Below are 27,938 nucleotides of genomic sequence, written 5' to 3' on the forward strand. Positions count from 1 at the left end.
GCTGACCAACTCCCCAATGAGTACTTCAAACTGTCAGCTGATGCCATAGCTCTGCCTATCTCCATTCTGGTAAATAGGTCTATAGTAAAGCAATATGCCCCAGAATTATGGAAATTTTCCTGTTATCACCCCCTCTGCATAAAGGAGGAACATCAACAGAATTAAACAATTACAGATCCACAGCCATCCTTTTCCCCTGTGTCAAAATTCTGGAAAAATGTTTCCACACTCAACTACTGCAATACCTGTTATCTCACTACCTTACCTCTCCCTCCCAACATGGTTTCCGACCAAAACATATTACCACCACAGCCCTAATTTCTCTAACAGCATCAACCAACTGAGAAATTCAAACCAGCAAGTTGCATCAATCTTCTTAGACATGTCAAAAGTGTTCAACACTGTCTCCCATCAGAAACTCCTTAGTACTCTTGCCTCACTAAACCTATCAAAGAATTCCATTTCCTGGTTTCTAAGCTATCTTTCTGGCAGACAACAAAAAGCATGATGGAAATCTGAACTCTCATCACTTCTGCCTGTCTCAGTTGAAGTCCCCCAAAGGTCCATACTAGGACCGCTTCATTTCACCATCTTTTCTAATGATCTAGCCTCATCCACAACACATAGGTTCATAGGTTCATAGGTTTATACTAGGCTATCTGCCCTAAGGCATTTATAAGCCTAGCCCAAATTATTGTGGCTTACGCCACCCCTTATATGAAAAAATACTGTGCCCATTAGTTTGTTGTGCCTCTGTCCAGCAGTGACCCAGAGATGATTCCCGGGGTAAACCTACGATCTCCCATCCACAGGTCTAGATTTCTCTTGAACAGAGTCAGTGAGGTGCTCTGCCTCACATGGACCGGGATTTTATTCCACAGCATAGGGAGTCTCTGAGTGATAAATCTATCCCTCCAGCACGTCCTATTTATATCCGTGCTAAGGTTTAAGTCGCTTGCTCTAGTGGTTTTGGTGGATTTGGATTTTTGAGGTGGAGCATGTCCATTAATTCGGGTTGGACATGGCCTTGTATGTCAGGCACATGTCACCTCTGAGCAGACGGTATGCGACTGAATAGAGCTGGAGTTTCTTCAATCTGGCAGCATATGACAGATTTTGGAGTCCCTTTATCCTTTTGGTGAGGAACTTTTGGGGTCTCTCCAATTGCTGCAGATGTCGGGTGAGATACATCCCGAATGGGGCATTGTACTCGATCATTGGTCTGATAAGTGAAGAGTACAGGGAACAATGACCTCACTAGATCTGGATGTGAATCCCTTCATGATCAGGTGGGCAATGTAGAAGGTCTTTCTAACCACTTTAGCAATGTGAGTGTCAAAAGAAAGGCCACTGTCAACCTGGGTCCCCAGGTCCCTGATAACCTCTTCTGTGCTTAGTGGATTGCCACCTATATGGTAGCTTGGGGTTACCTTGTTTTTCCCGAAGGGTATGACTATACATTTTTGGCGTTTAACTTCAGGCCATGGCTCTGGCACCAGCTATCTGTTTCCGTGAGTCCCTTCTGAAGGATATCAGTGTCCGATGCACTTTCCACTATGGCGCCCAGTTTGCAGTCATCTGCAAACTTTGTCAGCCAAAGTCCTCCCATGTTGGCCTGTACTTCTGAGAAGTAGATGCCAAACAATAGGGGCCAAGGACCGAGCCCTGTGGGACACCACTTGTGACCGGCTTGGAGTCTGACACAGCGCCAGCAACTCTAACCCTGTGGGTTCTGTCCTTAAGCCAGTTTGCAACCCATCTTGTGACATATGGGTTTACATTTAAGCTGGTAAGTTTTTCTACAATACCCGAGTGGGGTATTGTGTCGAAAGCCTTTGCAAGGTCAAGGTAGGCTGTATGGACTGCCTTTCCCTCATCAATGGCCTTGGTGACTATTTCAAGAAGTCGACCAAGTTCAAAAGGCATGATCTTCCCTTGACAAAGCCAAACTGGGTCGGGTCCAATGTCTGCAAGTCCCTATATCTTTGTTTATGAGCTCCATTATGATCCTCTCCATAGCTTTGCAGACTAGACTTGTTAAGCTTATGGGGCGGTAATTACCAGGGTCCGTGAGGCGCCACCTTTGTGGAGTGGGACCACAGTTGCCGTACGCCACTCCTTGGGCACGTATCCTGTGGTAAGGCTGAGATTAAACAGCTGCCTTATGTGCGGGTTTAATTCCTCATTTAGCTCGTGTAGCACACAGCCGGGGACACCATCCGGTCCCATTGATGCTGTGTTTTTGGCTTTAGAGAGAGCTTTCACCTGTGCATTTGAGATGTACGGGAGGCCACACTCGGCTGGGATAGTTATCTCTGCTTTAGGGGGGGAGAGCGGACTGAAATTTGCACTGAACCTGTCTGCCAGTATGTTGGCAATGTCTGTGGGTTCAGTGATTTTGTATCATTTTGGACTAATTCTGAGCATATCTGTGAGTTTCCACCCAGGTTCCTAACATAGCTGAAAAAGGCCTTATGATTGTCCTTTGAATCCATGGCAATTTTCTCTCAAAATTGGCCTTAGTTGATTTTATGAGTGCTCGTATTTTTTACTAATAATGATCAGGGGTGACTTCCCTTTTATGGATTTTGTTCTATCATGTAATAGCTTTCTCCTCTTATTGTAAAGTTTGTTAATGGCTGGGGTCCACCAGACTGGACATTTGCCCTTTGTGGAAAGAGTCTTGGTTTTATTTGGGATTGCCTGATCCATGCAGTCCTGGAGGTGTTCATAGAAGGCATTTGTAAGGGCTTCCGCAGCTTGGGTTGTGGTTTCCTCTGACTCAGGGGCCTTGAAGGATACCACACCAGTCTTGAGTAGTGTGAAGTTTGCTTTAGAGAAGTTCTTCACTATGGTCTTTTTTGTTTGGGGTGGGGCGGGATGTGGATTTCCAGTGAGATTAGTTTATGATCAGATCTCACCAATGAGGGATATACTTCGGTGTGGAGCATTTTGTCCCCATGTTTGTGACAATGAGATCTAGTATATTTTCTCCTCTCGTGGGAACAGTGACTAGCTGTTCCATGGCATTTGAATTTATGAACTCCAGGAACCGTTGGGCTAGAAAGTTAGGGCTTGAGTAATGTTCCCAATCTATATTCGGGTAGTTGAAGTCACCCAATATGATGGTGTTTGGAGATACATTTATACCCTCCAGTGTCTTCAGGAAGGCTGTGTGGGGTTCCTGAGTTTGAGAGGGTGGCCTGTAGCATGCTACAATTTGTAGAGCAGTTTTGCCTATTGTTAGTTGCACCTGGATGGTTTCCGAAGCTTCATGCATTGCCACCAACCTGGAGGTGTGAGTATCCTTTATGAATATGGATACACCCCCTCCTTTTGTGGAGTGGTCCGGGTTTTGGGGCTGGAACGCATGATATGAGGTAAAACCTAATAGTGCTGGGGTGCTCTCAGGAGCCTTGAACCAGGTTTCAGTTACAGCACAGACATCGATGTTCTCCATACTGAGAAGGGCCTCGAGTGCGTGCATTTTGAGATTTAGACTTCTGGCATTGAGCAGCATTACCCTCAATTTCTTCCCATTTTTGTTTTCTAGGGTGGTAGGTTTAGAATTTGAGCCTTGCCTAAAAAAGGCACTATGGGGGTGGCAAGAGCCTTAGCCAATATCCGGAATCCCAGGGGATACAGGTGCAAGCCATCCCTTGCGAAGCAGCGTGGCTTGTCAAGCATGTCATCCCAGGCAGACAGACACTGGATCCCCTTTGAATGACACCAGACATTAAGCCAATTGTTAAAGCTGATCATCTTGTCTCTATATTGTGGCATCATTCTTGGTGAAGGAAGGATACTGCTCAGGGTTAGGGTCATACCTGCCTGGGCTACATAATCAGAGAGCTCCTCTATGTCTCTTTTCATGCAGTCCAGGGAGGTACGTCTCAGGTCGTTCACACCAGCATGGACAATGACTGTGTCATATTTGTACTTGCTGTGGAGTGACCCGAGTGCTTGTGTTATGTGGCGGATTCTAGCGCCCGATAGGCAGCTTACTGTGACCCTCTCCTTGTTCAGCCTGGTGAGTGGGACGTCAGTGTGTCTGACTATGGAGTCACCTATGACAAGTATGTTTGGTGTTGTATTTGGCCTTAAGGGCTGTGACTGCTTTGCACACTGCTTTTGTGGTTTATGTGTTGCTTGTGGGGTGTCTTGAGGTAGCAGTTGTTTGGGTGTCTGCTTTGGAGGCCTCTGCTGTTTAGGTAAATTTTACTCAGAGCCTCCGAGTATGTCTTTGTGTGTTTATGTGTTTGATTCAGTGGAGTGGTAGCATTATGTGAGGCTGGTTTTGTGGTGTGTGTAGTTGCCTTCTCCTCCTGTCTGGTCTTGCCAGTCCTGAGTTGAGAGAGCTCAGCCTCCAGTTTGGCTAAATAGCTGCATCTCTCGCAAGTATTTGTGTTATGTGGGAGGAGGAGAGGGTTGTCTGTGTACATGAGGCAGTTATAACATTGCCTCAAGATTCCCAGATTCACCAGCTGGACGGAGAGGAGATTGGCAACTGACCTTTGGACATGCTAGAATAATATTGGGAAATCCTTAATTGAAAACAAGGGCCAGTGGGGAGTGAGGGTGTAGTGCTTTTAATTTTTAGTGCTGACTTATATAATTGCTTTAGTGAGCAAGTGCCAGGTAACTTGAGTGCAATGTGATACAAGTAACTAAATGCAAAACGACAAACAGTAACTTTCTTTCAAGTGAAACAAGGAAATAAGTACAGTAAGCAATGCAGATATCACTAGTGATCCACAGAAGCGCTGAGAAGTTGCGTATTAGGTGAATTAGCTTCCAGGGAAATAACAAGCAAACAAACAACAAGTATATAAACAAAGCTAGATTCAGTAGGCCTGGATCTAGTCTATGCTAGAGCAAACAAGGTGAACCAATTTCAGTAAGATACAGTTCAAATATTCAGGCACTATAAACCTTTAACCAGAAAATTCCCAGCTCAGAAGGGCAGAGTCCAGCCTCTTCTCCCACAAGAGTGCAGTCCACGAACCTTCTTAATGTAAAATAACTGGCCTGAAGCCCAAGTGCCTAAACCAGAACTAATACACTTGGACACTGGGCTCTCAATCAGCAGTTCCCAACTTAGAAGGATGAAAGCTACCTGTCCTGCCACCACAGTGCTTGCCACAAACCTTCCTAATGTAAAACAACTGGTCTGAAGCCCAAGTGCTTAATCCAAAAGACTTGAATGATAGCTACACTTTAATCAAGTTACAACCAAGCAGTAATAAATACCATTGAATACTTTAGAGAATGTCTGGATTAGTGCTCAAGTTACACAAACAAAGCTAGATCCAGCAGGCCCGAATCCAGTCTATGCCACAGCAAACAAGGCGCACCAACTTCAGTAAGAAACAGTTCAGATATGCATGCACTATAAGCCTTTAACCAGAAATTCCCAGCTCAGAAGGGCAGAGTCCAGCCTCTCCTCCCACAAGAGTGCAGACCACGAACCCTCTTAATGTAAAATAACTGGCTTGAAAGCCCAAGTGCTTAAACCAGAATTAATACACTTTTAGAATAACAGACACTGAGCCCTCAATCAGCAGTTCTCAACCTAGAAGGATGTAAGCTACCTGTTCTGCCACAACAGTGCAGACCACAAACCTCTCAGTGCAAAACAACTAACTGGTCCGAAGCCCAAGTGTTTAAACCAAAAGGCTTAGAATGAGTTACACCAAGCAGTAATAAATACAATTGAGTATTTTAAGATGATGCAAAAGTAAAAAGAAGTAGGTAAAAACACAAGTACAGTAAAAGCAGATGAAATTTTTTTTTTTTTTTTTTTTTTTTTTCTGAACAAGTGCTGAGATCAAAGAAACAGATTTGAGTGCTGAAACTAGAAAACTGGCTAGTTACAAGAAAAAAAAAACAAGCTAGAAGGCTTCCCTCAAACACAGAAGGGCTTGGGGCTCAGAAGCCTACAAATAGTCTGTACCACTTAACAAGAAAGGCAGGAAATAAGCTTAATTTTTTTTTTTTTTTCTATTTCCCAGATGCTCTCTTTGTACACAGTAGGAGTGCCTGAAATCAGAATATGATCTCACTGCACTCAGTTGAGTGAGCAAATGAGATGGGCCCAGAGGCAGGCTGAGGGGCGGGCAGTTTCAATGCCACTAAGATTAACACCAAAACAAAAACAGGGCGGGTGGGTGGGAATAACTGAAGAGCAGAATAACCAGTTAAAAATTCCTTCAACACTCCTTCATACACAGTTTAAATCAATTTAAATACTGTATTTTTAAAAGAAAAAGTGCATAAAAGGTACTTAAATTCTCTTATACGTCCAGTTGAATATAACCAAGTTCTTAGCTTGCCAAGCTGAAGTTTTAAAGCAGGAATTATTTCACATGCACCAGTTTAAATATGCAAGGACAGGAAATCACTGAATGTGGCTACCCCACACCTGTAATTACTAGCAAATAACAAAATTCAGCCAACACTAGCTTTTAGTTCAAGTTACTGAAGAGCAGAATAACCAGTTAAAAATTCCTTCAACACTCCTTCATACACAGTTTAAATCAATTTAAATACTGTATTTTTAAAAGAAAAAGTGCATAAAAGGTACTTAAATTCTCTTATACGTCCAGTTGAATATAACCAAGTTCTTAGCTTGCCAAGCTGAAGTTTTAAAGCAGGAATTATTTCACATGCACCAGTTTAAATATGCAAGGACAGGAAATCACTGAATGTGGCTACCCCCACACCTGTAATTACTAGCAAATAACAAAATTCAGCCAACACTAGCTTTTAGTTCAAGTTACTGAAGAGCAGAATAACCAGTTAAAATTCCTTCAACACTCCTTCATACACAGTTTAAATCAATTTAAATACTGTATTTTTTAAAAGAAAAAGTGCATAAAAGGTACTTAAATTCTCTTATACGTCCAGTTGAATATAACCAAGTTCTTAGCTTGCCAAGCTGAAGTTTTAAAGCAGGAATTATTTCACATGCACCAGTTTAAATATGCAAGGACAGGAAATCACTGCATGTGGCTACCCCCACACCTGTAATTACTAGCAAATAACAAAATTCAGCCAACACTAGCTTTTAGTTCAAGTTACTGAAGAGCAGAATAACCAGTTAAAAATTCCTTCAACACTCCTTCATACACAGTTTAAATCAATTTAAATACTGTATTTTTAAAAGAAAAGTGCATAAAAAGGTACTTAAATTCTCTTATACGTCCAGTTGAATATAACCAAGTTCTTAGCTTGCCAAGCTGAAGTTTTAAAGCAGGAATTATTTCACATGCACCAGTTTAAATATGCAAGGACAGGAAATCACTGAATGTGGCTACCCCACACCTGTAATTACTAGCAAATAACAAAATTCAGCCAACACTAGCTTTTAGTTCAAGTTACTGAAGAGCAGAATAACCAGTTAAAAATTCCTTCAACACTCCTTCATACACAGTTTAAATCAATTTAAATACTGTATTTTTAAAAGAAAAAGTGCATAAAAAGGTACTTAAATTCTCTTATACGTCCAGTTGAATATAACCAAGTTCTTAGCTTGCCAAGCTGAAGTTTTAAAGCAGGAATTATTTCACATGCACCAGTTTAAATATGCAAGGACAGGAAATCACTGAATGTGGCTACCCCACACCTGTAATTACTAGCAAATAACAAAATTCAGCCAACACTAGCTTTTAGTTCAAGTTACTGAAGAGCAGAATAACCAGTTAAAAATTCCTTCAACACTCCTTCATACACAGTTTAAATCAATTTAAATACTGTATTTTTAAAAGAAAAAGTGCATAAAAGGTACTTAAATTCTCTTATACGTCCAGTTGAATATAACCAAGTTCTTAGCTTGCCAAGCTGAAGTTTTAAAGCAGGAATTATTTCACATGCACCAGTTTAAATATGCAAGGACAGGAAATCACTGAATGTGGCTACCCCACACCTGTAATTACTAGCAAATAACAAAATTCAGCCAACACTAGCTTTTAGTTCAAGTTACTGAAGAGCAGAATAACCAGTTAAAAATTCCTTCAACACTCCTTCATACACAGTTTAAATCAATTTAAATACTGTATTTTTAAAAGAAAAAGTGCATAAAAAGGTACTTAAATTCTCTTATACGTCCAGTTGAATATAACCAAGTTCTTAGCTTGCCAAGCTGAAGTTTTAAAGCAGGAATTATTTCACATGCACCAGTTTAAATATGCAAGGACAGGAAATCACTGAATGTGGCTACCCCCACACCTGTAATTACTAGCAAATAACAAAATTCAGCCAACACTAGCTTTTAGTTCAAGTTACTGAAGAGCAGAATAACCAGTTAAAAATTCCTTCAACACTCCTTCATACACAGTTTAAATCAATTTAAATACTGTATTTTTAAAAGAAAAAGTGCATAAAAGGTACTTAAATTCTCTTATACGTCCAGTTGAATATAACCAAGTTCTTAGCTTGCCAAGCTGAAGTTTTAAAGCAGGAATTATTTCACATGCACCAGTTTAAATATGCAAGGACAGGAAATCACTGAATGTGGCTACCCCCACACCTGTAATTACTAGCAAATAACAAAATTCAGCCAACACTAGCTTTTAGTTCAAGTTACTGAAGAGCAGAATAACCAGTTAAAAATTCCTTCAACACTCCTTCATACACAGTTTAAATCAATTTAAATACTGTATTTTTAAAAGAAAAAGTGCATAAAAAGGTACTTAAATTCTCTTATACGTCCAGTTGAATATAACCAAGTTCTTAGCTTGCCAAGCTGAAGTTTTAAAGCAGGAATTATTTCACATGCACCAGTTTAAATATGCAAGGACAGGAAATCACTGAATGTGGCTACCCCCACACCTGTAATTACTAGCAAATAACAAAATTCAGCCAACACTAGCTTTTAGTTCAAGTTACTGAAGAGCAGAATAACCAGTTAAAAATTCCTTCAACACTCCTTCATACACAGTTTAAATCAATTTAAATACTGTATTTTTAAAAGAAAAAGTGCATAAAAGGTACTTAAATTCTCTTATACGTCCAGTTGAATATAACCAAGTTCTTAGCTTGCCAAGCTGAAGTTTTAAAGCAGGAATTATTTCACATGCACCAGTTTAAATATGCAAGGACAGGAAATCACTGAATGTGGCTACCCCCACACCTGTAATTACTAGCAAATAACAAAATTCAGCCAACACTAGCTTTTAGTTCAAGTTACTGAAGAGCAGAATAACCAGTTAAAATTCCTTCAACACTCCTTCATACACAGTTTAAATCAATTTAAATACTGTATTTTTAAAAGAAAAAGTGCATAAAAAGGTACTTAAATTCTCTTATACGTCCAGTTGAATATAACCAAGTTCTTAGCTTGCCAAGCTGAAGTTTTAAAGCAGGAATTATTTCACATGCACCAGTTTAAATATGCAAGGACAGGAAATCACTGAATGTGGCTACCCCACACCTGTAATTACTAGCAAATAACAAAATTCAGCCAACACTAGCTTTTAGTTCAAGTTACTGAAGAGCAGAATAACCAGTTAAAAATTCCTTCAACACTCCTTCATACACAGTTTAAATCAATTTAAATACTGTATTTTTAAAAGAAAAAGTGCATAAAAAGGTACTTAAATTCTCTTATACGTCCAGTTGAATATAACCAAGTTCTTAGCTTGCCAAGCTGAAGTTTTAAAGCAGGAATTATTTCACATGCACCAGTTTAAATATGCAAGGACAGGAAATCACTGAATGTGGCTACCCCACACCTGTAATTACTAGCAAATAACAAAATTCAGCCAACACTAGCTTTTAGTTCAAGTTACTGAAGAGCAGAATAACCAGTTAAAAATTCCTTCAACACTCCTTCATACACAGTTTAAATCAATTTAAATACTGTATTTTTAAAAGAAAAAGTGCATAAAAGGTACTTAAATTCTCTTATACGTCCAGTTGAATATAACCAAGTTCTTAGCTTGCCAAGCTGAAGTTTTAAAGCAGGAATTATTTCACATGCACCAGTTTAAATATGCAAGGACAGGAAATCACTGAATGTGGCTACCCCACACCTGTAATTACTAGCAAATAACAAAATTCAGCCAACACTAGCTTTTAGTTCAAGTTACTGAAGAGCAGAATAACCAGTTAAAAATTCCTTCAACACTCCTTCATACACAGTTTAAATCAATTTAAATACTGTATTTTTAAAAGAAAAAGTGCATAAAAAGGTACTTAAATTCTCTTATACGTCCAGTTGAATATAACCAAGTTCTTAGCTTGCCAAGCTGAAGTTTTAAAGCAGGAATTATTTCACATGCACCAGTTTAAATATGCAAGGACAGGAAATCACTGAATGTGGCTACCCCACACCTGTAATTACTAGCAAATAACAAAATTCAGCCAACACTAGCTTTTAGTTCAAGTTACTGAAGAGCAGAATAACCAGTTAAAAATTCCTTCAACACTCCTTCATACACAGTTTAAATCAATTTAAATACTGTATTTTTAAAAGAAAAAGTGCATAAAAGGTACTTAAATTCTCTTATACGTCCAGTTGAATATAACCAAGTTCTTAGCTTGCCAAGCTGAAGTTTTAAAGCAGGAATTATTTCACATGCACCAGTTTAAATATGCAAGGACAGGAAATCACTGAATGTGGCTACCCCCACACCTGTAATTACTAGCAAATAACAAAATTCAGCCAACACTAGCTTTTAGTTCAAGTTACTGAAGAGCAGAATAACCAGTTAAAAATTCCTTCAACACTCCTTCATACACAGTTTAAATCAATTTAAATACTGTATTTTTAAAAGAAAAAGTGCATAAAAAGGTACTTAAATTCTCTTATACGTCCAGTTGAATATAACCAAGTTCTTAGCTTGCCAAGCTGAAGTTTTAAAGCAGGAATTATTTCACATGCACCAGTTTAAATATGCAAGGACAGGAAATCACTGAATGTGGCTACCCCCACACCTGTAATTACTAGCAAATAACAAAATTCAGCCAACACTAGCTTTTAGTTCAAGTTACTGAAGAGCAGAATAACCAGTTAAAAATTCCTTCAACACTCCTTCATACACAGTTTAAATCAATTTAAATACTAAAGTAGTTCAGTATGTGGACGATTCAACATTAATCTGCTCAGCAGATACCTTACCAGACCTCCAAATAGTAGCCCAACAAGCTTTTAATGATATAGAAATGTATCTAAATAAATCACAACTAATCCTTAACACCAAAAAGACACAGTTAATACTATTTGCCATTAGCAAACAGCCACTAACCACACCTCCTTTAACTATTCTCTCAGCAAACAACACAGACTTCCAATCAGTTGTGCATACAAAACTCCTTGGAGTGACAATTGACAGCAAACTCAGATCTGACCAACACATAGCCACCACAATTAAGAAAGTTCACAACAAACTTGGCTCACTGCACAGAAGCAAGCCATTCCTCACTGACAATACCAGACTAGCCATATCCAAAACCTTCCTCCTCTCTACACTACTATATGCTTTTCCCCATCTTTACCAACTTAAAAAAAATCAGATTTAACCAAATTGGAAGCTTGCCACAATGAAATAGCCCATTTTGCAGCCAACCTTCCCCACCAAACCCACCATTGTATTGCTCTACAATAATTCATTTTGCTCATGCTACATAACCTTCTTCGTCTCTACCAACTTAAATTCACACAGAATATCAGCTTCCATCCTGACAGCTGCCCATCCCACAAGGAACTTTTTGTTCCCTACTCATGCCCACGAAGTCTAAGATCTGCAGACAGAAACTTTCTCACAGTAAACAAAGCTAACAACACTCACGGTGAAGACCTATTCTCAAATCAAATAACCAAATTATGGAACTATGCACCCCACACCCTCCAAAACAGACCTGAATCTACCAGTTTTATACAACTACTATTTGAACATCTATCCAAGAACTGGCATTGTTCCTGTGCCACTCCTGACTGACAAGATATCTATAACTCTCTCAATACACTGTCCACTCCTTATCTCATTTCTCCCTCTCATCAGTGTTTATTACTACTCAAAAATAAATATATATAAAGGAAATCTCATTTGGTCATAACTATTATTTAATATGTACACACTACTAACTTTATTTTTTCTCAGAGTGATCGTCACTGAAATGCTTGCATTTTTCTTTTTGAACCTGCATCTACTAAAAAACTGTATTGAATACTACTTTGTATAGACTAACTAGAAGATATGTATTCTGCACCTTACTGTATGTATACTATTGCACTATTTAATTATTGTATATTGTTTGTATTTCTGTGGAGCTTTTCTCCCCGAGTCTCCACTGAAAATGGGCTTCTGGTCCAGTTGGACTTTCCCGGTAAACAAATGTAAATAAATAAATAATAAATATATCCTTTGGGCCTGTACAGAAGAAGATTTAAGCTATTATACAGTGAAGACTTTAACTTGGTTGGATCCTTTTTGCATTCTTAGTGGTAAGTTTTACAGACATTACACAGATGGTCTTTTTATATAGTCAAAGAATTGCCATGTAGCTTTAGAAATTTTTGACAGGTTTTAGAATAATGCCTTTGGTATATCTTTCACATATAACTTAAGTACCTCCTGCATTCAGTAGTTAGATATGTCGGGTTCCTAGTACCTGATTGAATGTTTAGGTTAGCGAATACCTAAACATCGATCTGGCAATAGCTAAAGCAAAACAACACGAATGGCTGATTTAATGCAGGAAAAGAATTCCCTTGGCCATTATGCAGATTTTGCCCCTTTCCCCACTGTAGAGCAATCTCGGAGTTGGTATATTTAGTAAGGAGTGATGTGGGGGCAAAGCCCCCCACTTTATTTTGGTTTATTTTTTTTTTATTTTTTTATTTTTTTTTTTGTGGCTGAGGGAATTCATTCCCTACATTAAATTGCCGTTCCCTGTTTTAATTTTTCAATATTACCAGGTCAACGTTTAAGTATTCAATAACCTGAATGTTTGATTGGGTGATATAGACATAGCATTTCCATTTCATTAAAATAAGGAGCAACACACTACCATTTGTAGCAAGCCCAAATTTCAAGAGTGTCATTAGATACAGAGAGTTTGCTTCTCACACACTTTGTTAATTCTTTTTCCTGTGGGGGATTCTTACTAATGAAACCCCTGTGTTATGGTGAGGCAGAATTTCAGCAAGTGGCCTGGAATATTACACAGTGACATAAGGATAGGGGCTATAAAGATGGTCAGTTAACTTCATCCTTATATAAAACTAACTTTAAAAACAGATAAAGACAAATTCCATTTTATGATTTGTTATACTCATTTTGTCAAACAGGAATGGCATAAAAAAAACAGGCATATATTGGACATTGATGATGTTTTGGGAACTTTAACCTTGAGAATATATTATAAGAATTCCCTCAGCACCATGGGCAGTACTGTACATTCTGACATGCATAAGAACTTTCTGAATCCTGTAAAATGCAATGTTTATTCTATTTGTAGATATGTGAACCCTATCCTGATGCATAGTAATTATCCTTTTATAGCTTCAAACAACAGGGTCTGCCATTAGGAAGCTGTTGTTTGTGCTTTAACATGAGCATGCCAGTTTTATTACATTGAGCAGACTATATAGCTGGCTAAAGAAAGGGTACTTGGGCATATAAAGAATGTCAAACACATAACTTTAAATAATCTGTTCACAATACATTCATAACATAGGTGTAATGGAAATTATGACAATTTAAAATTATTCATTGAGCATTTGTGTTCCATCATGCAGGGTCAGATTCCAAAAGCCATTTGTGGACCGTGCAGTATACCCAGGGAAGGCTTCAACACACCAGATGTGTACACGAATTTAGAAGATGCACTGCCAGCAGACTAAGTTCTTAACTATTCAGCATAGGATAATTGTGCATTCCATGCATGCCTGTCAGATTCCAGAACACATCGTACATTCCCAGTTTCACTTATATGTGATAAATTGCATTCCCAGCACTGTTTCCAAAATCCTTGGTGTATGCCATACCCCATCACAAGGAACAGAAGCTACTACTATGAAATATGACAGAATCCATAATAATACCACCAAAAAAAATTCTACCTGCAGTGAATGAACTACAAAAGGCTGCAGTACTGCAAACCATGGAAGAGAATGTGACTGTGTACTCTAGAAGACAACCAGATAGAGTGATAGCAAGGCTGCAACTAAGCCAACTGTCAGATTAACAAATCATTGACAGGTACCTCATAGACAGACAGCTATTGCAAGCTGTGTGCAAGATATGTGCCCCTCACATGTCTGTATGGACATTGCAATAGAGCCCTATCCTTTGTGAAACATAAGTGTGTCTCAGGATGGGTGTACTTGCATTTGTGACACTCCAAAGACACATGTGAGATACTATAGAAGTGTTGCAGACAACCCCCAGTCATATCCTCCAAAAATTCTTGGTAGCAATGTGCAACAAGGCGGATAACTACATACAGTTTCCAGCTATATCCAGTGAGTGGAGAACTGATATACACCAATTCTACAGACTTGCATACTTCCCCATGCACTTCCTGCAATCAATTGCACCCACATCCTTATCAGGGCCACAATTCATTGAGAAGCAGACAGATACATTAACAGAAAGGGCTGGCCATCCGTGAACAGCCAGTTCATGTGTGCAGTAGATGGCAACATAACAAACATCACGGCAATACACCCTGGAAGTGTCCATGATGCTACCATATGGAGACAAACAGGTCTGAGAGCCACATTCCAGCAAGGTGAAATACCTGAGGGGTTGCTACTGGGTAAGTACAGGAACACAGCTAGGATGTAAGCTAAGGATATTCCTCCCAACAATATCCATGCTGACAACATGTGTGTTTACTCCCCACAAAAGGTAACTGTGGTTATCCACTTAACCTGTGGCTAATGAACCCGTACAGATAACCATCAAACCCTGTGGAGAAGGCCTACAATAGAGTGTACATAACAACAAAAAATACCATTGAGCATGTGTTTGGAGTACAGAAAGGTAGGTTCAGATGTCTGCACACATCCAGGGGTGCACTGCAGTACACACCTGAGAAAGCAACATTGATGATTACTGTGTGCCATGCTACACAACATGCTCAGATGGCACATGTCAGTCTTCCTGCTATAGGTGTGGATGAACTACCTTAAGAACCACAAATGTCTTAAGAAGATATCTCACAGTTGTCAGAGGAGGAACAGGAGAACACAAGGGATGGGTGACATAGGCATGGGTGATGTATAGTGTGACCACAACTGCAGTCCAAGGCAACATGGCAGCATCTGACACACAACTTTGAGTCATGGCAAATTGCATGTACAGAAGTACACACATTAACATTGATGTTCTGGTGTTGCCTCAGCACAGCAGCACAGATTGCAAATAATGGAAATTACCCACTAGTTGTACACACTGAGTATCAGACATAAGAACATAATCATATCATATAACAGTATGAACATATACAAATTTATCATAACATTGATCATCAAATCAGGGCACAAATGACACAGACATGCATACAGACTCATATTGTCATATGTGAGTATGGCAGGCAATAAGGGACAGACATCTGCTGTGAAACACATTCTTATCTGTCCACTATAAAAAGATGCAAACAGACAAACAACTCAGGACATAATGCAGAGCTGTTGTGAATGTCACAAGCAAAATATATCAATGTAAAGTATGGATAAACTAATGTAATAAATGGAATCACCTATGCTTAGTAAAACAGACAGATTCCCCATGGCATCAGACTTATCGATGAATGCAAATGAGACTGTCATTGTTCTACACAGCCATCATTATCTCCACATGATGTGACTGACACTACTAGACAGTGTGGATTAACTGTCAGATTTACTCTAACACTGTCTAGGGTGCCCACACTGACAGCTCACACCATGGTATGGTCTGCCCCTACCACATATGAAAGTACTTGGCCAAGGTTGCTCCACAGAGGAGACTGATGGATTAACATCAGCATGACTGGGAGAATGACTGTGACTTGACTATCTGGTCATGACTGTTGAGTCTACATCAGATGGGCCAGCAGCAGACGTGTATGCACATTGCAGCATAGACACTGATGATTGATGTCCTATTGGCAAGGTTTGGTCTGCTGAGTGGGGGGTCTGCATATCCCACATGGCAATTCGGTAAGCACAATCAGGGCACAAAGCACTGTGCTTGTACTGTGGCACTGCTACAGTACTGTCATGGCCAAGGATTTTACAGACTATGCCACAGATAAAATACTTTCATTCTGTGCAGCCAAGGACACCATTATCTCACCGTGTCACCCACTCATGTCCTTCATGCAGCACATCCAGCTGGTGTGCAACATAATCTGTGGCAGCGGCAAGTGCATGGAAGTCAGATCCATGATGTTGCTGGGAACATTCATTTGCCTGTAGCAGTAAGTGGACACCTTCTGACACATGCCCATGCACACCATCTACATAGGTTCATAGGTTCATAGGTTCATACTAGGGTATCTGCCCTGGGGCAATTATAAGCCTAGCCCGATTCTGTATGGCTTACGCCACCCCTTGATTTGAGTATACTGTGCCCTTTTTAAGGTTTAGTTTACTGTGCCTCTGTCTAATAGTGACACGGGAGTAATCCCTGGGACAAACCTATGATCCCTCATCCACCTATCGAGATTCTTCTTGAAGAGATTCAATGAGGTGCTCTGCCTCACATGAACTGGAATTCTATTCCAGAGCGAAGGGAGCCTCTGGGTTATGAACCTGTCCCTCCAGCAAGTTTTATTTATTTCTGTGCTGAGGTTCAAGTCCCTCGAGCATGTGGCTCTAAGGGATTTAGATTTACTGAGGTGGCGCATGTCCATTATATCTGGATTTGACATAGCTTTGTATGTCAGGCATAGATCGCCTCGAAGTAGGCGGTATGCAACTGAGTAGAGCTGGAGTTTTTTTAACCGAGCAGCATATGGCATCTGTTTGAGACCCTTGATCCTCTTGGTGAGATACTATTGGGGTCTTTCTAATTGCTGTAGGTGTCGGGTAAGGTACATCCCAAAAGGGGCATTGTATTCTATGATGGGCCTGATGAGGGATGAATAAAGGGGCACGATTACCTCTCTTGATCTAGATGTGAAACCCTTAGTGATGAGGTGGGCTATGTAGAAGGCCTTTCTAACCACTTTGGCAATGTGGTTTTCAAAGGAGAGCTTGCTATCAACTTGGGTCCCCAGGTCCCTAATAACTTTCTCTGTAATTAATGGATTTCCACCTATGTGGTAATTTGTGGGTACATTGTTTTTGCCAAAGGGTATGACTATACATTTTTTGGCATTTAGCTTTAAACCATGGCGCTGGCACCAGTTATCTGTCTCTGTGAGACCTTTTTGAAGGATGTTTGTGTCAGCTGGAGAGTTGATTATGGCGCCCAGTTTGCAGTCATCTGCGAACTTGGTGAGCCATAGTCCTCCCACGTTTGCCTGTACCTCAGAAAAGTATATACCGAACAAGAGTGGTCCCAGGACAGAACCCTGTGGGACGCCACTTGTGACCAGTTTTGAGTCTGACATGGCTCCAGCAACTCTCACTCTGTGGGTCCTGTCTTTGAGCCAGTTTGCAACCCATCTTGTGACATAGGGGTTTATATTTAAGCTGGATAGCTTATCTATGATGCCCGAGTGGGGTATTGTGTCAAATGCCTTTGCAAGGTCCAGATAGGCTGTGTGGACTACCTTCCCTTCATCTATGGCTTTGGTGACTGTTTTGAAGAAGTCAACCAGGTTCAAAAGGCAGGATCTGCCCTTGACAAAGCCGAACTGGGTAGGATCTAGTGTCTGTAGGTCCCCAATGTCTTTTGTCCATGATGATCCTCTCCATAGCCTTGCAGACTAAGCTAGTCAGGCTTATGGGTCAATAGTTTCCAGGGTCCGTAGAGGCTCCACCTTTGTGGAGTGGGACCACTGTTGCTGTACGCCATTCTGTGGGCACATATCCTGTAGTGAGGCTGAGATTGTATAGCTGTTTTATTTGAGGGATTAGTTCCTCTTGGAGTTCATGTAGGACGCAACCTGGGACGCCATCTGGTCCCATGGAAGCAGTGTTTTTTGCTTTGGAGAGGGCAGCCTTCACCTGAGCATCTGAGATGTTTGGGAGGCAGCCCTCTGCCGGGATAGATACTTGTTCTTTTGGGGGGGAGGGGGTGGAGAAGTTTGCACTGAACCTGTCTGCCAGGATATTGGCGATGTCTGTGGGTTCAGTGTATTTTTTGTCATTTAGAATCAACTCAGAACAAGTCTGGGAGTTGCATCCCAGGTTTCTAACATAACTGAAAAAAGCCTTATGATTGTCTTTGGTGTCCTGTGCAATTTTTCTCTCGAAGCTGGCCTTGGAGGATTTTATGAGGGATCGTAATTTTTTGCTAGTACTGATCAGAAATGCCTTCCCTATTAGGGATTTTGCTCTATCATGTAGTAGCTTCCTCCTTCTGTTGTACAGTTTATTTATGGCAGGGGTCCACCAGACTGGACGCCTGCCTTTGGATGATTGGGTCTTGGTTTTGTTTGGGATAGCATAATCCATGCATTCCTGGAGATGTCCGTAGAATGCGTTTATATAGGATTCTGCAGTTTGGGACGTAGTTTCCACTGGCCCTGGGGCCTTGAAGGATTCCACTTCGGTTTTGAGAAGTTGGAAGTTCGCTTTTGAGAAGTTTTTCACTGTGGTTTTCTGGGCTGGGGGTGGGGTCGGGATGTGGACATCCAGTGAAATTAATTTATGGTCTGATCTTACCAATGAGGGATATACTTCTGGTGTGGAGCATAGAGTCCCCATGTTGGTAATGATCAGGTCTAGTATGTTGTCCCCTCTTGTTGGAATGGTAACTAGTTGTTCCATAGCATTTGAGTTTATAGTTTCCAGGAACCTTTGCCTATGTCTACTGTGATGGGCAGTATTAATGTGTTGAAGGGAACTGTCAACATTAGCAACAGTCTCAACATGGGTCTGTTGTCCACTGGCCTCATCCAGTCCACCATCCAATGTCTCTCATTGTCAAAATGGCTGGACAAGTTGTCCTCCTCATCTGAGTCTACAGCTGCATCCACATGACTGTCATCATTTGGGTTAGACTGTATCATCACATCATTGTCTTGTTTATCAGGGCCATGCCACCATACTGAGATATATCAGACCCCACATCAGGATCAGTGGGCAGCCTAATGGAGGATAAAGGCAGTTGATGTGCTAAAGGAAGAGACAGATGACATGGATCAGGACATGTTATATCATATGCTGTATATCATTAAAAAATATGATATATTTTTGCAATGTTATACATAATTATGAATTTCCTTGAGATCCTGTCTATGAACGGGCCACAGACTCTATATAACAGGGAATTGACAGTTACATTACATATTCAACAAACTTGACATATGTGAGGAATACAACCATAAAACACACCTGACAAGTCCTTTTGGGAAGATGGCACTGGAAGAGACAGATGAAATGCAACTGTCGCAGGGAAACAAAGTTATAAACATAGCAGTCTTAATCATATTATTGCCAACATGGACCATTATAACAGCATTAAAGCATACAGTAGGTGTTACATAAACATACCACTTGTTTTTGCACCAGATGCTGATGTAGTCTGTCCTATGAATGGGTAGAAAGGCACACCTCTGGATTCAACAAATTAATTTCAAGAATAAGAATATTCTTGCACAGAGTGGTTTGTGTCTGTTTGTTACAGCAGCATGCCTTGAATATTCATGAAGGCATGCTGCTGTACTTCCTATATGGAGACGAACCATGAACGAGTGCAAGGGGTGTGTCCAAGTAGTGCACGGACACTAAACATGTCCCCTGCACTCAGAAAGTGCCGTACAGCAGTTTCTAAGCCAAACTGGCACAGTATTAGAGATTTATTCTAATATTATGCCAACATTTCAGTGTCTGTGGACACTGAAATTTAATAATTATCATTTCAGTGTCCATGGACACTGAAATGAACATTGGCAACAAGAAAGCAATGCAGGAGGTGTGGGACAGGTTCTGTGACCCCCTCCCTGCATTGCTAAAGTGCTGTATGACACTTCTGCAACCTGCTAAAGCAGGAAATGTGTGCAAATGCACACATAACAGTGGATAAATCCCCCAAAAGTGATGAAACACACATATAGCTCTCACTAACATAGAAAGTTGATAGAGAATAGGTCATGCATTAGCATGAATTACAGAAGGGTAGAAGTCTGAAAGCAAATGTATGCCAATATTCCCTTAAAGCAGTGCATGTTGACAGAGGCACAGATGATGGGAAGAATAAATAATAAATTAGGGACACACCTGAAAAATTGCCCTCACACACTTAGAAAGTTGATAAATAACAGGATATGTATTAGCAGGAGTCCCTGAAGGATAGAAGACTGAAAGCCAAATGAATGCCATATTTCATGACTGCAGTCCTCAATGAGTTGTTAGAACACCACAAGACTCACTTATATAACATAATAATATAAAAATATTATAAACTTATTTTTTTCAATGCTAAGGAAAGTTTAAGCATGGTTAAGCAGGTGTGCATGTTATGGCTGTCCTCTTAGCATAACTTAAACATCGTCTAGGACATAAATGCAAATATACAGGAGAAATTTCCAAGCTGAGATAGTGTAGTGGTTAGAGTCGTGGCTTTACATGCAGGCGTCCGTGGTTCATTTGCCAAAACAGGCAACTTATTTTTCTATGGGAAAGTAGTGTACAAAATATATTTGTAAACTTAAATTATGTAGCAACTGTTTTTGTCAACCAGGATAGTGTAGCAGGTCCAAAAGTGAGATGTACGTCTGGAAAAGATGTGAAAACCCTATATAAACACAAGTTCCCCATACAGTATAGTCACACACGAATATAATTTAATGAAAGCACATAAGGAGATGTCATGGAAGGTAAACATAAAATTATAATATGTCAGTAATGAGGAATCAATCCCACAATTCTGATACTTTATAAAATGAAATGTGAGCAATGCTAAGTAGTGCTCAGCTATGCTAACCTGGTGAAAGCATTGCTGAAATATAAATGCTAAGCAATAAGTAGCCCAGCTAAGTGGATTTGTGCACTGGTAAGCAGTGCTTAGCACCTACTCTTTAAAGCAATGCTGACCATAGCTAAGCAGATTTGCACATTGGTTAGCTTAGCTCAGCATATTCAAAATCGTACAATCATGGCAAACTGCAGAAATGCAGCTCTATTTAAACATCACAGGTGGGAATACAGCCATAACCAGTTGTAGCTGATCACTGCAGGCACTATGGCTGGCATTGGTGAGGGTACGTGCTTTCGGGCACAGCATTGAGGCATTCAGGAGTCCAGAGTCATGGTTGGACTCCTTGTGAAAGACCATGAAGGGAGACGGCTGCAGGACCAGTACCAGGGCTCACAATACAAAGTGGATGCCTGGGACTGTCTCACACATGATCTCATCAGTGCTACTGGCATCCCTCTAACTAGTGAGCAGGTCCTGCACCATTATGCTGACCTCAAGCATAGAAAGAGGGAGCTCCTCAATCAGCGAACCCAAGATGTACAGGCATGGAATGTCCTAGAAGTGTGTAAGTATCAGTATCACTTATTGTTCCCCAAAGTCTAGCCTGAGTATGTGATTGATAGGTATGCATAAATGTTTCTTTATCTCCTGTACAGCTGCAGATGAGAGGGCCACAAACGTAGATGCACATGCGAACAGGCTGCTAAGTCTGTGCAGGGAGGGTGGTGAGTACAAATCTAGCTTGCAGTATTCAGGGCAAATAAATGGAGTGAAATGTCAACTACCAATAGGTAAAGTGTGTACTGTGTGTAATTAATAAATGACCATTAGCAGATTAATAGTGATGTACAGGATATTTAACAATAAACATTTCTGTAACTTTCAATAAAAGTAAAAACCCCAGACTGTTGTGTTTACTTAGTTATGATGTAGTATGAATATAAATGTGTACAGGTTCTGCACAGCAACCATGGTTCTGACAGCAAGAATGAAGTGAGGCTCATCTTACAAAGATTGTGGAGCTGGAAAACAAGTGAGCAACAATATGAAATATGCCATGAACCAAAATCTGAACCATGAATAGTAAGCTGTAAAATCTAATCTTTTATCCCCTGCAGCAGTACTTTGTGTTTACCATTGCTTTTCAGATTGTAATATGTCAAAGTATGAATACACAGTACAAGAACTATCTGCCATGCATGATTGTCAGAATTACAAGGTCAGACTGTGCAAGAGTAGTAGGGAGTAAAAAGTCAAGCATTACTTAACAATTCTTCAATAGCTCATTGTGATGAAACACAAGTGTGGTGTACCGTATTAGCACAAATAGACACGGTTCAAATCCCAGCAGTGGTAATACGCTGAATGCATATTGTCACACAAGAATATGTGAATATGTGTAGAAATTGTCAAGTACTATTAATAGAAATGTTCTCCATAGGTCTGCCAGGTAAGGAAATGTTTGTAATATCTGAAGAAAGGCTTCACTAATATACTGTGTACAACACTTCCACTGTCCAACCCCAAGGCTGCAAATGACAGCAGGATACGTACATACAGCAAGGGCTTTTTACCAATGCATGTCCCTCAACTGTCACTCTGTCACGGATTGTGGTCACCACTGCCAATAACCAGGGTGACAGATAGAAATGCCGGCAAAATATGTCAGTAGCACACGCACACAGCATGAGTGTAGGACACCCCATTCAGTGTTGCATATGTAACCCTGAATATGTGTAGAAAATGTCAAGTATTGTTAACAGACATTTCTTCCACAGGTCTGCCAGGTAAGGAAATGTTTATAGTAGCTGTAAGAAGGCATTACTGATATACTCTGTGTACAACACTTCCACTGTCCAACCCCAGGCCATAGGTACATGTAAAGTGAGGCCAGACATGGAGAGTAATGAGTAAAGTACTGATCAGTATACTTGTGAAAAATAGAAGCCTATACATTTGTTAATTGCCAGTGGAGAGTAATGCGTAGAGTACTGATCAGTATACTTGTGAAAAATAGAAGCCTATATGTTTGTTAATTGCCATCTCTCTCTCCTCCCCCACCCCTATCTGCATCACTAATATATACACAAAATTAATAGCTATATCTTTCTCCGTACTTATTATTGGGACTTATGTTTTATTGTTCTACAAATATTGAATTGCTTGAATATTAATGAATCTCATTCAAATACTATAATTGGTGGCCTGATGTTGTCAATGTAACTTGCATGCCATTATAAGGCCTACTGTGGTTCCATATATGCATGTGTTCTGTTTGCTATGCAACGGATTCAAAACTGTTTTATTGGGTCAATTGGAACACTCATGCATGCTGTTATAACTAATCTTGAAATGTGTTGTTCATGACTAACCAACATATTTCTTAAAACCTGAACACCATAGTACGTCTGGGAAGGCATCTCCCAGTGGATTTGCCTGTTCCGCCTCATCTGGCTATGGCACTGGGCAACAGCACATCTGGGACCCACCCAGGCCTTCTTCTTCTTCTCTTGGTCCTGCACCACCTTTGGGTGGAACCACCTCAGGGGATGGGGCTCACCCTCCCCGGGGACAGGCATGGAGAGGAGACTGTCACCTGTAGTCAGGTCCAGGGACTGGTGCGCAGTGTCATCTGATTGGAGTTCAGTGATCAGCTGCACCAGCTTGAGGGCTACCTGGTGCATTTTGAAGGTCAGCCTGCCCCAACTGTCCAGCCCCCAGCACAGCCACCTTCAGGGCCATGAAGGTACAGTGCTAACTGCCCACAGGTGGGGACCGGAGTCCCACTGTATCCATTTGGGGACTCATGTGCATCCAATTCCAAACCACCCTCCCCATCCAAGGTGTTTACCCCCCACATGTGTCATATACCTCCCTTGTCTGTTGTCTTGTCTGTCTTGTCTGTCTTCCTACCCAACTTACCTCCACAAATGAACCTACTATCCTTCCCCAACTTCCCACTCTCACCTAAAAAAAAAGCAATCTGTTCCCAAAAAAAAAAAAAATCAGGCCCCATACATAGCTGTCCATTTTGCACACATGTCCACTGGACACATGTAATCTGGTCCAATTGGCATGACACCACATTACTGTTGTCCTCACCCCTCTCTCAGGGGTACACACATATATATATATATATATATATATATATATATATATATATATATATATATATATTCTTCTGAAACATATATATGAAAATGTAGATACATAATAACATATGTATATATAAATATATGAACAAAGGAATACACACACACACACACACACACACACACACACACACACACACACACACATATATATATAAGCATATATATATATATATATATATATATATATATATATATATATATATATATATATATATATATATGTATTTATATAACATGCAATGCAGCCATACCTCAGAACTGTACCTATCAACTTCATAGATCAAGAAACCTGTACAAAGGCTGTAGAAAGTGGGGGGGGGTAGAATGGGCCACATATAGGGACATGTTCCCAATATTGCTGTTACAAGCAAACATTTGTACAGCAACAGGGTGCATTTCAGCAGAAACATCTGAAGGATATGAGGATGGGAACTGACATGTTATGTCATTATTCACTGACATAAATCCTTGGATCATCACAGTGATTTACCAGACAAATACAAATAAACTGTGGGACAATAACAAAGCATGGGTCAAACACCTATACATTTTATGAAAAGCCTAGCAGCAGAGAGGTACACTCTGAACCCCTTAGTGCAATGAATCTGGACCAATCCAGACAAAGTGGGGGGACAAAGGCAAGGCAATAGAGATGTATCCAAAATACATGAGTAGATAAGCTGAGAAAGTTGCTGTACTGACACTGTTAGTCCTAACATATATTGACTGAAATATCACAGGTCTGGGACTCAATTGCTTCTCATTAGTTATTGATCCCAATCCTCAGATCATTTCACTGATGTGTCAGGAATACACAACAGTTATGGGGACCAGACCAAAGGTATTGGCCAGACAATGGTACATCCTATGAATATGTGGACATAACACAACAGTAGGGAAACTGCACTGAGCTACCAAGCACCGTCCAAACTACAGGCAGACTGACATACCACTGCCCAAATCCAGCTCTGTGGCTGCACACATGCATTTGCAAATATAACAGGCACTACAGGGATATAACACCAGTGGAAAACAGACACTGGTGTGAAAGTGCTTACCGACAAACAGTTGCACCACAGTCACAGTGACATACCAGTAAGCAAACTGAACACTGCACTGTAATGACAGTGTGAACACACATATCCCATTTCCACTCACACATTACCCCTACATATACTGCCCCAAGTCACAGTGTAGTGGGAGTCTGGAGGTGTTACGGGACATGTCATAGTCTGCCTGTACAAACATAGAACAGCTGATAGAGAACCAGAAACTGGAGCAGCATGCACAGTCAGATAGAAAGCAGCCATGACACTCACATGTACCCCCCTCCTTACACAGCCCAAATAACATGTACAAACTACACTTCTACACAATCCTGACAGTCTGTTAACAATGGCCAGACATACACAGACATTTCAAATGCATGGTTTACCACAGAATGTACAGGCTCAAGACTCATATCTATGGCCTCTTCCCTGTAGCATGTCTGTGGGTCTACTACTCCACTGGGATGGTAGCAGAAATGAAGGAAATAGATAATTATACTAAATACCTGTGAGCCTCTTAGTGCATGACAACTGGATAAAACCCAGCATAATTTGGGGACAGAGGCCCAAACACAGGTGTATATTAAACATATTTCTGTTATACATTGAGACGCTTGCTGGTGTTACTGTGTTTGTTGTAATATAACCTTTGTGAGGGATATGAAGTCAGTAATAGCAATGGATGTTAGTATTTAATGACTGCATTCCCCAGAGTCCCCTACTGATTTTCTAAGGACAACTACTGATTAGGGAACAGACCAAACATAACGGGCAAACATCTGGCCAGTCTGTGGACAGTATGCCAGTTGAGAGGTATGTCAGAGACATATCACGGTCAGATGTCAAGTCACTCAATAAATGCATGTCCAGATGAACCCTGTCAATCTAACAACCCTCCATGTGTATAAAAGCAATACTGACATACAATCTGTACCCAATTCTGGAGCTTTTTCCCCCTTGTTGTTGGGCTGTCCACACATGTACTGTCCTGTTTAGTATTCCCACTTACTGACTGTGAAGCTGTAGCCCCCACACCTCTGTAATGTCCCTCGCACAGGCAAGGAAATTAGGGCAAGGCCCACGTGAAGTATATAGTCAACTGGCTGCAGACAGGTGATGTGTAAATATCAACCACCTTGTCCCCCCATATGTACACATGTGCATGTACAGCACCTGACCCCTACCGTCATGATCACAAAGCAGGTCTGTAATGCCCTTTCAAAGGCAACACATAGAGGCCTCCATAGGCCTAATACCATTCCTGGCTGCATCCTACATGAACACAGGCATGGCTTCTCAGACACTTTCTGCAGTGTAGTCTACCACAGCCTGAGCGCCAGTGTCATCCCATCTACACAGAGTACAGACAAAAAGTAGATACAAAACAGGTTATGCATTAGCATGAATGTTCTGAAGGATAGAAGTCTGAAACTGAAATCTATGTCATTATTACATGACAGCAGTCCTCAATGACATTGCCAAAAACACAATACTCTACAGTTAATATAATAATATGATATTAATATCCAATAGGAGATACATAAAAATATATAACTCAAATCCACAGAATAGAATAGTGTAGTGCTCAGAGTCCCAGCTTTGCATGCAGGGGTGCATGGTTTCAGTACTACATCAGGCAATCCAATTTTAAATGGAAAAGCAGTGTTAAACATACTATTTTAATAGTGAAACGTGGTAAACAATTTTTGTCAATCAGGTACTGTAGCTGGTCTAACATGGAAGTGTGAGTACATTTAACATGTAAAACCACCCATGTATACCCAAGTGTCCCATACAGTATAGTCACACCCCTTGAAACTGTAATGACAGCACGTAGAGGCATGTTATGTAAAGGAAATCATATACACTTACTAAATGAAGTCATTACTCTACTATTTTCTAAGAATGGAAGGTAAGCAATGGCTACCAATGCTCAGCTATGCTTAACAGGTTTATGCATGACTCAAATGTGAATGCTAAGCAGCAGGTAACTCAGCTAAGTAGATTAGCACACTGGTAAGCATTGCTAAGTGAAGCCTACATGGGTTAAGCACCTGTTAGTTTAACCCTGTGTTGGAATCACTTAACATCGCACAAACCAGCACAAACCTGCTTACAACTGCTTAAACCTGCCTTAATCACTCTGTCTCCATCAGCCTCTGTTCTGCCCAGCAGCAAACTCAACAGCCCTTGAACCCAAGAACCTGCACACCATAGCAACAGCAATTTATCACTAAGCCATCTTAGTTGTAGGAATTTATGATGTTTTTAAAAACATATCATGCAGTACAGTGAGTTTTCCTTATGGAATGGACACTGTGGAATCACTAATGATTGCTATTTACAAATATATATGTATGTATGTCTATATATATATATATATATATATATATATATATATATATATATGGGTTCCATACACTAGATCGAATTTTCACTAATTCAAAATAGTGCATGGAATGCTCACTGCAGTGAAAGTGCACTTGATCAAAGGTGCACTTATGCGAAGTTCAGTACAACGAATGGGTGTTGTACTGAACTTCTGTGCAGTACTCATGGACCTTAGGGTTAGGGCACGGGTCATAGTAAGGGGGTAGCCCATAGGGCTATCCCCTTACCATGACCCATGCTCTAACCTTAAGGTCTGTGATGACTGCAGCACAGTGAAGGACATAGCAATGTCCTCCACTATGGTGCAATAGTCACGAACC

This window comes from Protopterus annectens, chromosome 4.part0 (assembly GCF_019279795.1).
Source record: "Protopterus annectens isolate FY-2018-M chromosome 4.part0, PAN1.0, whole genome shotgun sequence".
NCBI classification, from domain to species: Eukaryota; Metazoa; Chordata; order Ceratodontiformes; family Protopteridae; genus Protopterus; species Protopterus annectens.